The sequence below is a fragment of the Penaeus monodon genome, chromosome 10 (assembly GCF_015228065.2).
Source record: "Penaeus monodon isolate SGIC_2016 chromosome 10, NSTDA_Pmon_1, whole genome shotgun sequence".
NCBI classification, from domain to species: Eukaryota; Metazoa; Arthropoda; class Malacostraca; order Decapoda; family Penaeidae; genus Penaeus; species Penaeus monodon.
The window spans coordinates 53,842,566-53,854,685 of NC_051395.1; the positions used below are offsets into that span (position 1 = coordinate 53,842,566).

Genomic DNA, 12,120 nt, shown 5'->3' on the forward strand with positions numbered 1-12,120 from the left:
CTCTCTCTCTCCTCTCTTCCACTCCCCCTCTGCATCTCTTCTCTTCTCTCTTCTCTCTCTCTCTTCTCACTCTCTCTCTCTTCTCATCATCATCTCTCTCTCTCTATTGCTCTCTGATCTCTCTCTCCTCTATTGCTCTCTGATCTCTCTCTCTCTATTGCTCTCTGAATCCTCTCTCTCTCTATTGCTCTCTGATCTCTCTCTCCAAAAAAAAATCTATTGCTCTCTGATCTCCTCCTCTCTATTATTGCTCTCGGATCTCTTCTCTCTCCTCGCTCTCTCTCTACTCTCAGTCTCTCTCGTTCTCTCTCGTCGTTCAATCTCCTCTCTCTTCTCGTCTCTCTCTCTCTCTCTCTCATCTCTCTCTCTCGTCAATTCGCCCTCTCTCAAGCCTCAAGTAATGTGAATACAGATTTGCTTGTCCTTTACTATCCCATGCCTTTAAAAGGTGTAGTCATTATCTCCATCACAGTAGGAAGACACTTTTCCTGAACAAGTTAAGTGATGAATACCTGGACAGAAACAATGTAGTCTTGGACAATATTATGCATTATGTCCAGATCCATTATCTTAATGTTTTTTTGCTTTCTTTTTCCCTGATTATGCTGTTTCAGAAAATGTGTTCTTTCCTTTTTTTAGGCTTATTGTTTTTCTTGTCATAGATTGTATATGTATTTTTTTTTTTTTTTTTTTTTTTTCCTCTCTCTCTCCAGGCTCTAAGAGATCGCCCACAGCAATGCTTACTTCTATGGCTTCTTCAAGAATAAGCGTATTGTCCCCTTGTATGACACGTTTGCTAGAAGATTACACCGCACTGAATGAAAAGGATGTGATAAGAAGAAAAAGAAAGAGAAAGAACCTGAAAACAGAAAAGAAAAGCCTGGTTGTAACAACAGATGAGGTGCTGCGTATTGGGCAATGAGTTGGGTCACTTTCAACTCACCATTATTGAAGGGGATCTTATTTCTACACAGGTAAAATAATCTTGACTTTGACAATGATCAATGTCAAGAAACATAAATAGTGGTTTCACTTAACTCAGTGCTTTCCAGGAAATTCCTGTGCTCTCTTCTTCTTCTTTTCTTTCTTTCTTTCTTTTTTTTGCGTGTCTCTGCACAAAGAGGGCTCTGTAATTGCTTACCACTTTCCTTGAATTGGCATGAAAAAACTTTTTTTTACTAATGCTATGAATATCATTGGTGTTATTTTTATTGGTAGACATTATAATTCCCTATAATGTTTAGAACATTAGTAACAGCATATAATAATAAAAAATATTTTCAATAATCCAGGAAAAAGGGGTAACCAGGCAGACAGCTGTACTTGTAATTGGGCTCTCTGGTTGACTTAGTAACTTAGTTTGTGTTTAAAACATAATAAGTAAACTCACAGTGGGCATGGAATGTTACATACATCTTGAACATTTTTTTCTAAGGCATTTGAATATAATGATGAAGATCTGCTAAATCAAACTTTATTCTTCCATGATATGAGTGTAGACCTGAATTTTCTTTTGCTGTAGGTTGGTTTTTATCATCCAAAATATATTTAATTAGAGGTGCCACTTGTTGACAAAGAGTTAGAAGGAAAAATGTCTTGTTTATTTCATTATCTAGCCATAGAAAAACTTGGTTTAATGTTTATATATAATCTTTCAGGTTAATTTACTACTGGTCTTCTCTGGGTTTGGATCCCTTGTACAAGTAGTCACCATTGTACATGCCGTTGGGTTTCACCATAGTCAGCCTGCCTTTCATTGGTCTCATCATCGTGAGCGTTTGTGTTTGCTCCATAACAACGAGGTACGAATACTTCCAACATAGGTTTCATGTCCTTAGAATCACTGTAACATCTGCACCATTCTTTTTATTATTTCTTCCCTTGTACAGCATACATGTAAACAACAAAAATTTCAGTTTCAAATAGATGTTTTTTGTAATTGGCAGTTGTTCCTAAGAATAAGAAATATTTTTAGAATTCCTTTTTGGTCTGAGATTTAAACTTGAAATGCCCTACATAGTTTCACTTGTGTTTTCAGATTTTACAGTTTCCTGCTGACCCATGTTTTTGCAGACAACAACGAGTTCCAGGCTGATGCCTTTGCCAAGGGGCTGAACCATGCCACCAACCCTGATATCAGCACTCATCAAGCGGAACGCAGACAACCTTGGCTTCCCAGTGTATGACCCCTTGTACTCAGCCTGGGCATCTCTCTCACCCTCCCCAATTCTTGAGAGGGTCGGGACATTGGAGGAAAAGAATAAAGAGTAATCTTCCTTTTGCATAGGTATACATTTTAAGTTTGATGAATGTAGTTTTTTTTGCTTTGCTTTCGTTCTTCTTTGTAAGAGAATACAGTGGGGTCTATTTTTTCTAATTGTAGCATAATATAATATTTGATATTCCTTTTATAAATATAAGTGAAACCTCATATGCACAATGTTTGTTATCACTTTAATATGCATGTATTTTTGAAAGGAGACAATAGGGTATGACATGCGATTGTGAGCATAGGATATTGGTTGTCCTTTGTTTTTTTGTGATATTTGATTTTTCTATTCACATTCAAGTTTCGTTCTTAATGTAACGTTCTCTTCAATGTAATTATTTCAGGTAAGGTTAATGAATCTGTTATGTAAAGCCAGATCTGAATAGTTTATGGAAGGGGTCCCTATTATATATTTTATATGTTTTTTGAATGCTACATAATAGAATTTAATAAAATAAAGTATTACTCAAGGAAATTATTACCATTATTATTGCTCTATGTTTCAAATTCTATGTGAAGATGGCTCAGAAGAATGTAAACAAAAAAACAAAAAAAAACTTTTTACATTTATATGTTTAAACCACAAAAAATGTCTTTGATGCTTCCCCAAAATTCCAAATTACAAAGATTGATTTCATACCATTTCTGGATGTTTTGAATGTCTGGTGAAAAAATATGTTGAATCAGTTTTTTAAGTGATATTTCAGTGTATACATCAGTTCGTATGAGAAGCGGTATATGGGCATTAGCACTCTACTTTGGACCTTTGTAATGATTAAAGGCCTAAATTGAAAGAGTTATTATTATTTAGCATAAAAATCTCAAGTATGGGTTTTTTTTTTTGTCAGCACCTGTCTAACAATCTATTTGGAAATCTGTAAGGTTTCACAAAAGAAAAAAAGAAAAAAAAAAAACTCACTGGGCTTAAAACGCTTACTTACTAGTTTCTGTAAACTTTTGACAATCAATTGACAATAAGCTACTGTATATTGTATTGTTTTGAGATTGTAATACCACGGTAGGACTTCTCATTTGTTCCTACGGTGGGATTTTGCAGTTCCCGTTATTACACTTTACTTTACAAAATGGATATGTTGTACCCCAAATGACATGGACTAAATACTTCACAGCCGTACATCATTTTGTAGTACAGGAAATGGAAATTGAATCCATTTTCTCTTTTTTTTTCTCTCTCTTGCTCCTGGTATAATACAAAATAAACTACATTTTTTGGGGGGCACTTCTTCACAGACATGCATCAGGGAAGAATTTTATACTTGCAATCTTTTACAATATTATTTATTTCAGTACTAATTTGACTTTTAGCATATCTTTAACACAATGCCCCAGAAACATGTAATACTTAGTTTTGTTTGTGTGAACTGTCTCTACATAAGATAGCTCCACAAGTGCTCAGCCACCAAGAAGTCCATAATTAGGCCTTTATAAACTCACCTGATTTGCCTTTTCCTTGAGATTTTCAGAAAAAAAAAATCTATATTCTTAATCCTGTTATTGTTATTATTAGTATTAGTATTTATTTTATCAATAAAAAAGTAAACCATTTTCAAAGTCAAAGAAAAGGTAAACAGAGGAACAGGGACTGTAACTGACTTATGGTGTTAAGGACTTGTGGACCACCTATTTGTATACACAGTAAATAAACATAAATATGGAAATGGCATATATGTAACATGCATCCCTGATATCAGGTCGGGTACTATTCTGTATATATCTTGATGTCCTTGTGTTTTAAACCATTTTAGGTAAGGAATTGCTATATGACATCAAGTCACATGCACTATGGTAAGGTAGAGTAGCAAAAATGGGTTTAGGATGAGTTAATGATTAGTGGTAAAGTTTACAGGTTGAACAGTAACTTAGGGGTAGTATTAGTGAAAAGAGTAGAGAGGTGGTACTGATGGTGTATACACTCCAATCCCTTTCCTCATTGTTGTTGTGGGGGTGGCTTAGGAAACAGGGACTGATGCCCAGGGGTGGGGATACCCCTGCTTTGGTTGGTCGTTAGCCCAAGCCTTCAACTAATTTTCAGGTCTTTCTTCTCTTCCTTTCCTGTTTCTTTTTCTTCATTCTCCTTGTTTCTGTCCACATATCCTAATCAATTAACTAATTTTTGCCATTTTCTCTACAATACTTTTATCATAATGCCTTATACTGTACCCTCATCAGCTACCTTTTCCACTCCACACTAACCATCTTAGTACTGTTACCTGTAAACTTTTACCCTAAGTCATTAACTCATTCCTAACCCTTTTCAGAACTCTCTTTACCATAGCGCCATATGACCTTTGACGTCCATACGTCTTCTCACCTGGGGGCAAAGGCCCCAAGCCTCAAGCTATCAATATATTTTAAACATATTGCTAATGATCTTAGATGTTGACACAGCAGAAAATTGTCAGTTTATAAAATAAAATAATGTGGGTTACAGTATAAGGTAAAAGTTTTTAGAAGGGAAGAAATTAAGAAGGAGGTAGTATTATATAAGTATTGTGGGCAAGACCGCAAAATTAATTTAGCAATTAGTAATAACTTACAGAAAAGGGGGATGAAGAAAAGACCCATGCCATGTAACTTTAATTTTGCAAAAGTGCGAAGTTTGTTCCTTTGCAATCCTAAAATAAGGATGCAGGTGCTTACATCTTGTACAAGAGAGGCAAGTTCAATGCTATGAGATATAAGTTACCAAGTAACACCAGAAACAAACAATTCTAGTATTCAAGCTCAAAATCGACAAAGAAAATATTCAGCATAATGGCCAGCTTAGGAACTATGAAAAAATAGTTACTTTACTGGTGCCAGAGAAAATTTTAGACTTTTGGGGCCAACATATGTTTTGGTTCTCAGTGATAGACAAACTAAAATATGACTATCTTCAACTTCTATTTAATCAGGTTCCAGTTACAGCTAACATTTGACTTGTTCTTAACAGTATTTTTAATAGTGCCATAATTGATGAGACAGAAACACATGTTTACACAATTTTCCATCAACTCTTAGTCACCAAGGAGGTAATTACTAGGCCTCCTGACAGCTCCCATCTGCTCTATTCCTTGAATTTTTGGAAAGCATTTTCATTTAAGGTTCTATTGTCATTAATATTAATATATAATTTATGGAAATGAATAATTCTGAAGATTCAAGATGGGCTAAACAAAAGTGTAGTAATAAAAAGATATTCATATGGTCCAGGGTAACTGACTCGGTCTTATGAAGCTGGAATGTGTTACACGGAGTTTTGCATGTTATTGAATTTTGTATGTTCAAAACAGGATTAAGAAGTGAACTGCATGCCACCATCAAAAACATGGACTTTTAAGTCACAGTTCTTTACTTAACATAAAAGTTAGTGACCTAACCACTGGCCTGCAGGCTGGCAAGCATCTGAGCAGTCAAGAGGATCCCCAGATAGATGCTGACTCTGCCATTTCATGACCTAGTGAAGTTATGTGTGGGTCTTTGGCTACTTAAGAGTTTGCAAGGGAAGAATATCAGCGATTCGTGGTCCTTGGTCCAGGTCCTCCCCCCCCCTCCCCCAAGTGCGTATCATGACCTGCTTCTTCTGGAGACGCTGGACAGGGATATATCGGCGACATTCTACTTGACTTTGGTTACATAGATTATGTCCTTAACACTGTCCCAGAAGGTTGTGCTTACAAACCCATAACTGGTTTTTTTTTTTTTTAAAGGAAAAGGATTTTTTTTGCTCTCTGATCTCTCTCTCTTATTGCCTTGATCTCTCTTTTTTTTTCCCATTTTTTTATTGCTTCTGATCTCCCCCTCATCTCTCTATTTCCCTCTTTTTGGGATCTCTCCTCTTTTTCTCTCTATTTCCTTCTCTTGTCTTTTCTCTTCTCTATTGCTCTCTGATCTCTCTCTCTCTAATTGCTCTTGATCCCCTCCTCACCCTCTCTCTCTCTCTATTGCTCTCGACCCTTTTCTCTCTTTTCCCATTTCTCTCTCATTTCTCTGTTCTCTTTCTTATTGCTCTCTGATCTCCTCTCTCTATTGCTCTCTGACTTCCCCTTTATTGCCGATCTCTCCTCTCTCTCTCTCTGATCTCTCTCTCTCTTTTGCTCTCTGATCCCCAAATCTCTCCTCCTCTCTCTCTCTCTCTCTCTCTCTTCTCTCTCTCTCTCTCTCCTCTCTCTTCTCCTCTCTCTCTCTCTCTCTCTCTCTCTCTCTCTCTCAATTCGCCCTCTCTCAAGCCTCAAGTAAGTGAATAACAGATTGCTTTCCTTTACCTTTCCATGCCTTTAAAGGGAGTCAGTATTCTCCACAGCAGTAGAAAATTTTTTCCCTTGAAAAGTTAAGTGATGAATACCTGGACAGAAACAAAGTAGTCTTGGACAATATTATGCATTATGATCCAGATCCATTATCTTAATGTTTTTTGCTTTCTTTTTCCCTGATAATGCTGTTTCCTTTTCCTTTCCTTTTTTAGGCTTATTGTTTTTCTTTTCATATATTGTATATGTATTTTTTTTTTTTTTTTTTTTTTTTCCTCTCTCTCTCCAGGCTCTAAGAATCAGCCCACGCAATGCTTACTTCTATGGCTTCTTCAAGAATAAGCGTATTGTCTTGTATGACACGTTGCTAGAAGAGTACACACCACTGAATGAAAGGAAAGTGATAAAAAAGAAAAGAAGAGAAAAAACCTGAAAACAAGGAAAAGAAAAGACTGGTTGTAACACAGATGAGGTGCTTGCTGTATTGGGCCATGAGTTGGGTCACTGGAAACTCAACCATGTATGAAGGGGATCTTATTTCTCAGGTAAATATAATCTTGACTTTGACAATTTATCCAATGTCAAAAACATAAAAAGTGGTTTCACTTAACTCAGTGCTTTCCAGGAAATTCCTGTGCTCTCTTCTTCTTTTTTTCTTTTTCTTTCTTTTTTTTGCGTGTTTTCTGCACAAAGATGGCTCTGTAAGTGCTTAGCCACCTGTCCTTGAATTGGCAGGAAAACTTTTTTTTATTAATGATATGAATATCAATGGTGTTATTTCTATTAGACATTATAATTCCCATAATGTCATTGACATTAGTGACAGTAATATAGATAAAAAATATTTTCAATAATCAGGAAAAAGGGTAAACCCGGCGAGACAGGCTGTACTTGTAATTGGCTCTCTGGGGACTTAGTACTTATTGTGTTTAAAACAATTAATAAAGTAAACTCACAGTGGGCATGGCATTTACATACATCTTGAACTTTTTTTCTAAGGCATTTGAATATAATGATGAATGATCTGCTAAAAGCAAAATTTATTCTTCCCCTGATATGAGTGTAGACTGAATTTTCTTTTGCTGTAGGTTGGTTTTTAATCATCCAAAATATATTTAGATTAGAAGGGGCCACATGTTGACAAAGAGTTAGAAGGAAAATGTCTTGTTTATTTATTTATCTAGCCATAGAAAACTTGGGTTTAAGGGTTATATATAATCTTTCAGGTTAATTTACTACTGGTCTTCTCTGTGTTTGGATCCTTGTACAAGTATTCACCATTGTTACAATGCCTTTGGGTTTCACCATAGTCGGGCCTGCTTTCATTGGTCTCATCATCGTGATGCGTTTGTGTTTGCTCCATACAACGAGGTACGAATATGCCAACCATGGGGTTTTTCATGTCTTGGGAATCACTGTACAATCTGCCCCTTTCTTTTATTATTTATTTCCCTTGTACAGCTATACATGTAAACACAAAATTTCAGTTTCATAGATGTTTTTTTAATTGGCAGTTGTTCCTAAAAAATAAGAAATATTTAAGAAGTTCCTTTTTGGTCTGAGATTTTTAAACTGAAATTCACTACATAGTTCACTTGTGTTTTCAGATTTTACAGTTCCTGCTGACCATGTTTAGCAACACAACGAGTTCCAGGCTGATGCCTTTGCCAAGGGGCTGAACCATGCCACCAACCTGATATCAGCACTCATCAAGCGGAACGAGACAACCTTGGCTTCCCAGTGTATGACCCCCTTGTACTCAGCCTGGCATCTCTCTCACCCTCCAATTCTTGAGAGGATTCGGGCATTGGAGGAAAAGAAAAAAGAGTAATCTTTCTTTTGCATAGGTTTTACATTTTAAGTTTGATGAATGTAGTTTTTTGCTTGCTTTCTTTCCTTTTTTGTAAGAGAATACAGTGGGTCTATTTTTTCTAATTGTAGCATAATAGTAATTTGATATTCCTTTTATAAAAATAAATTTAAAATCATATGCACAATGTTTGGTTATCCACTTTTAAATGCAATGGTATTTTTTGAAAGGAGACAATAGGTATGACATGCATTGTGAGCATAGGATATTGGTTGTCTTTGTTTTTTGTGATATTTTATTTTTCATATTCACATTCAAGTTTTTCTTAATGTAAGTTATCTTCAATGTAATTATTTCAGGGAATTATGGAATGTGTTGATGTAAAGCCAGATATGAAATAGTTATGGAAGGGTCCCCATTTTATATTTTATATGTTTTGAATGCTACATAATAGGAATTTAATAAAATAAAGTATTACTAAGGAAATTATTACCATTATTATTGCTCTATGTTTCAAAGTCATATGTGAAGATGCTCAGAAGAATGTAAACAAAAAAAAACAAAAAAAAACCTTTTTACATTTATATGTTTAAACCACAAATGTCTTTGATGCTACCCCAAATTCCAAATTACAAAGATTGATTTCATACCATTTCTGGATGTTTTGATGTCTGGTGAAAAAATATGGTTGAATCAAGTTTTTAAGGGATATTTCAGTTGTATACATCAGTTACGTAGGGGAAGAGGGATATGGCATTAGCACTCTACTGTTAGGACTTGTAATGATTAAAGGCTAAATTGAAAGAGTTATTAATTATTTATCATGAAAAATCTCAAGTATGTTCAGCACCTGTCTAACAAATCTATTGGAAATCTGTACAGGTTAGCACAAAAAAGAAAAAAAGAAAAAAAAAAAACTCACTGGGCATTAAAACTCTTTACATTACTAGTGCTGTAAACTTTTGACAATCATTGACAATAAGCTCTGTATATTGTATTGTTTTGAGGAATTGTAATACCAAGGTAGGACTTCTCATTTGTTCCTACTGTGGGATTTTGCAGTTCCGTTATTACACATTTACTTTACAAAAATGGATATGTTGTACACACAAATGAACATGGACATAAATACTTCACAGCCTACTATCATTTTGTATTACAGGAAATGTGAAATTGAATCCATTTCTCTTTTTTTTTCTCTCTCTTGCTCCTGGGATAATACAAAATAAACTACATTTTTGCACTCTTAAACAGTACATGCATCAGGGAAGAATTTTATACTTGCAATCTTTTACATATTATTTATTTCATTACTAATTTGACTTTTAGCATATCTTAACACAATGCCACCAGAAACATGTAATACCTGTAGTTTTGTTGTGTGAACTGTCTCTACATATAGATAGCTCCACAAGTGCTCAGCCACCAAGAAGTCAATAAGTAGGCCTTTATAACCTCACCTGATTTGCCTTTTCCTTGAGATTTTCAGAAAAAAAAAATCTAATATTATTAATACTGTTATTGTTATTATTAGTATTAGTATTATTTTATCAATAAAAAAGTAAACCATTTCCAAAAGTCAAGAGAAAAGGTAAACAGAGGACACAGGGACTAGTAACTGACTTATTGGTGATTAAGGACTTGTGGAGCCACCTATTTGTATACACAGTAAATAAACATAAATATGGAAATGGCATATATGTACATGCATCCCTGATATCAGTCGGGTAATATTCTGTATATATCTTGATGTCTTGTGTTAACCATTTTAGGTAAGGAATTGCTATATGACATCAAAGGTCACATGGCACTATGGTAAGGTAGAGTAGCAAAATGGGTTAGGAATGAGTTAATGATTAGAGGTAAAGTTACAGGTTGAACAGTACTAGAGGGTAGTATGGTAGTGAAAAGAGTAGAGAGGTGGTACTGATGGTGTATACCCTCCAATCCCTTTCTCATTGTTGTTGTGGGGTGGCTTAGGAAACAGGGACTGAGGCCCAGTGTGGGGGATTACCCCTGCTTTGGTCGTTAGCCCACGCCTCAACTAATTTTGCAGGGTCTTTCTTCTCTTCCTTTCCTGTTTCTTTTCTTCATCTCCTTGTTCTGTCCACATATCCTAATCATTAAACTCATTTTTGCCATTTTCTCTACAATACTTTATCATAATGCCTTATACTGTACCCTATCAGCTACCCTTTTCACTCCCACACTACCATCTAGTACTGTTTAACCTGTAACTTTACCCTAATCATTAACTCATTCCTAACCCTTTTCAGAACTCTACTTTACCATAGCGCCATATGACCTTTGACGTCATACAGTACTTCCTCACCTGGGGGCAAAGGCCCCAAGCCTCAAGCTATCAATATATTTTAAACATATTGCTAATGATCTTAGATGTTGACACAGCAGAAAATTGTCAATAAATAAATAATGATGGGGTACAGTATAAGGTAAAAGTTATTAGAAGGGGAAGAAATTAAGAAGGAGGTAGTATTATAATAAAGTATTGTGGCAAGAACAGCAAAAATTAATTTAGCAATTAGGATAAACTGGACAGAACAAGGGGATGAAGAAAAGACCATGCATGTAACTTTAATTTTGCAAAAGTGCGAAGTTTCCTTGAAATCCTAAATAAGGGATGCAGGTGCTTACATCTTGTACAAGAGAGGGCAAAGTTCAATGGCATATGAGATATAAAGTTACCAAGTAACACCAGAACAAAAATCTAGGTATTCAGCTCAAAAATCGACAAAGAAAATATTCAGCATAATGGCCAGCTTAGGAACTATGAAAGAAATAGTTATTTACTGGTGCCAGAGAAAATGTTAGACTTTTGGCCAACATATGTTTTGGTCTCAGTGATAGACAAACTAAAAATATGACTATCTTCAACTTCTATTTATCAGGTTCCAGGTACAGCTAACATTTGACTTGTTATTAACAGTATTTTAATAGTGACCATAATTGATGAAGACAGAAAACACATGTTTACACAAATTGTACCATCAACTCTTAGTCACCAAGGAGGTAATTACTAGGCCTCCCTGACAGCTCCCATCTGCTCTATTCCTTGAATTTTTGGAAAGCATTTTCATTTAATGTTCTATTGTCATTAATATTAATATATAATTATGGAAATGAAAATAAATTCTGAAGATTCAAGGGATGGGATAAACAAAGTGTAGTAATAAAAGAGTAGTTCAGATAGGCCAGGTAACTGACTCTGATGCCTTAGGGCTTATGAAGCTGGCAATGTGTACAAGGAGTTTTGCATGTTATTGAATTTTGTATGTTCAAAACAGGATTAAGAGTGGAACTGCATGCCACATCAAAAACAGTGGACTTTATAAGTCACAAGTTCTTTACTTAACATAAAAGTGTAGTGACCTAACCACTGGCCTGCAGGCTGGCAAGCAATCTGAGCAGTCAAGAGGATCACCAGATAGATGCTGAACTTCTGCCATTTCATGAGCCTAGTGAAGTTATGTGTGGTCTTTGGCTACTTAGAGTTTGCAAGGGAAGAATATCAGCAGATTAGTGGTCTTGTCATGGTCTCCCCCCCCCCTCCCCCAAGTGCGGTCATGACCTGCTTCTTCATGGAGACGCTGGACAGGGATATAATCGGCAGACATTCTACTTGACTTTGTTACATAGATTATGTCCTTATCACTGTCCCCAGAAGGTTGTGCTTACACCATAAACGATGCTGCTTAGGTCCATCCATGAGAAAATCCAGTTCACCATAGAGGAAGAAGAGGATCAGAAATTTACCTTTCTAACATTGTTCT

At 35.6% G+C, this 12,120-nt stretch overlaps 1 protein-coding gene across 1 annotated transcript in view; it reads left to right on the forward strand.

Annotated features, from left to right (window-relative positions):
* The window catches only part of LOC119578172 (CAAX prenyl protease 1 homolog), a 72,009-nt gene that overhangs the window by 57,058 nt on the left and 2,831 nt on the right, over window positions 1-12,120 (forward strand).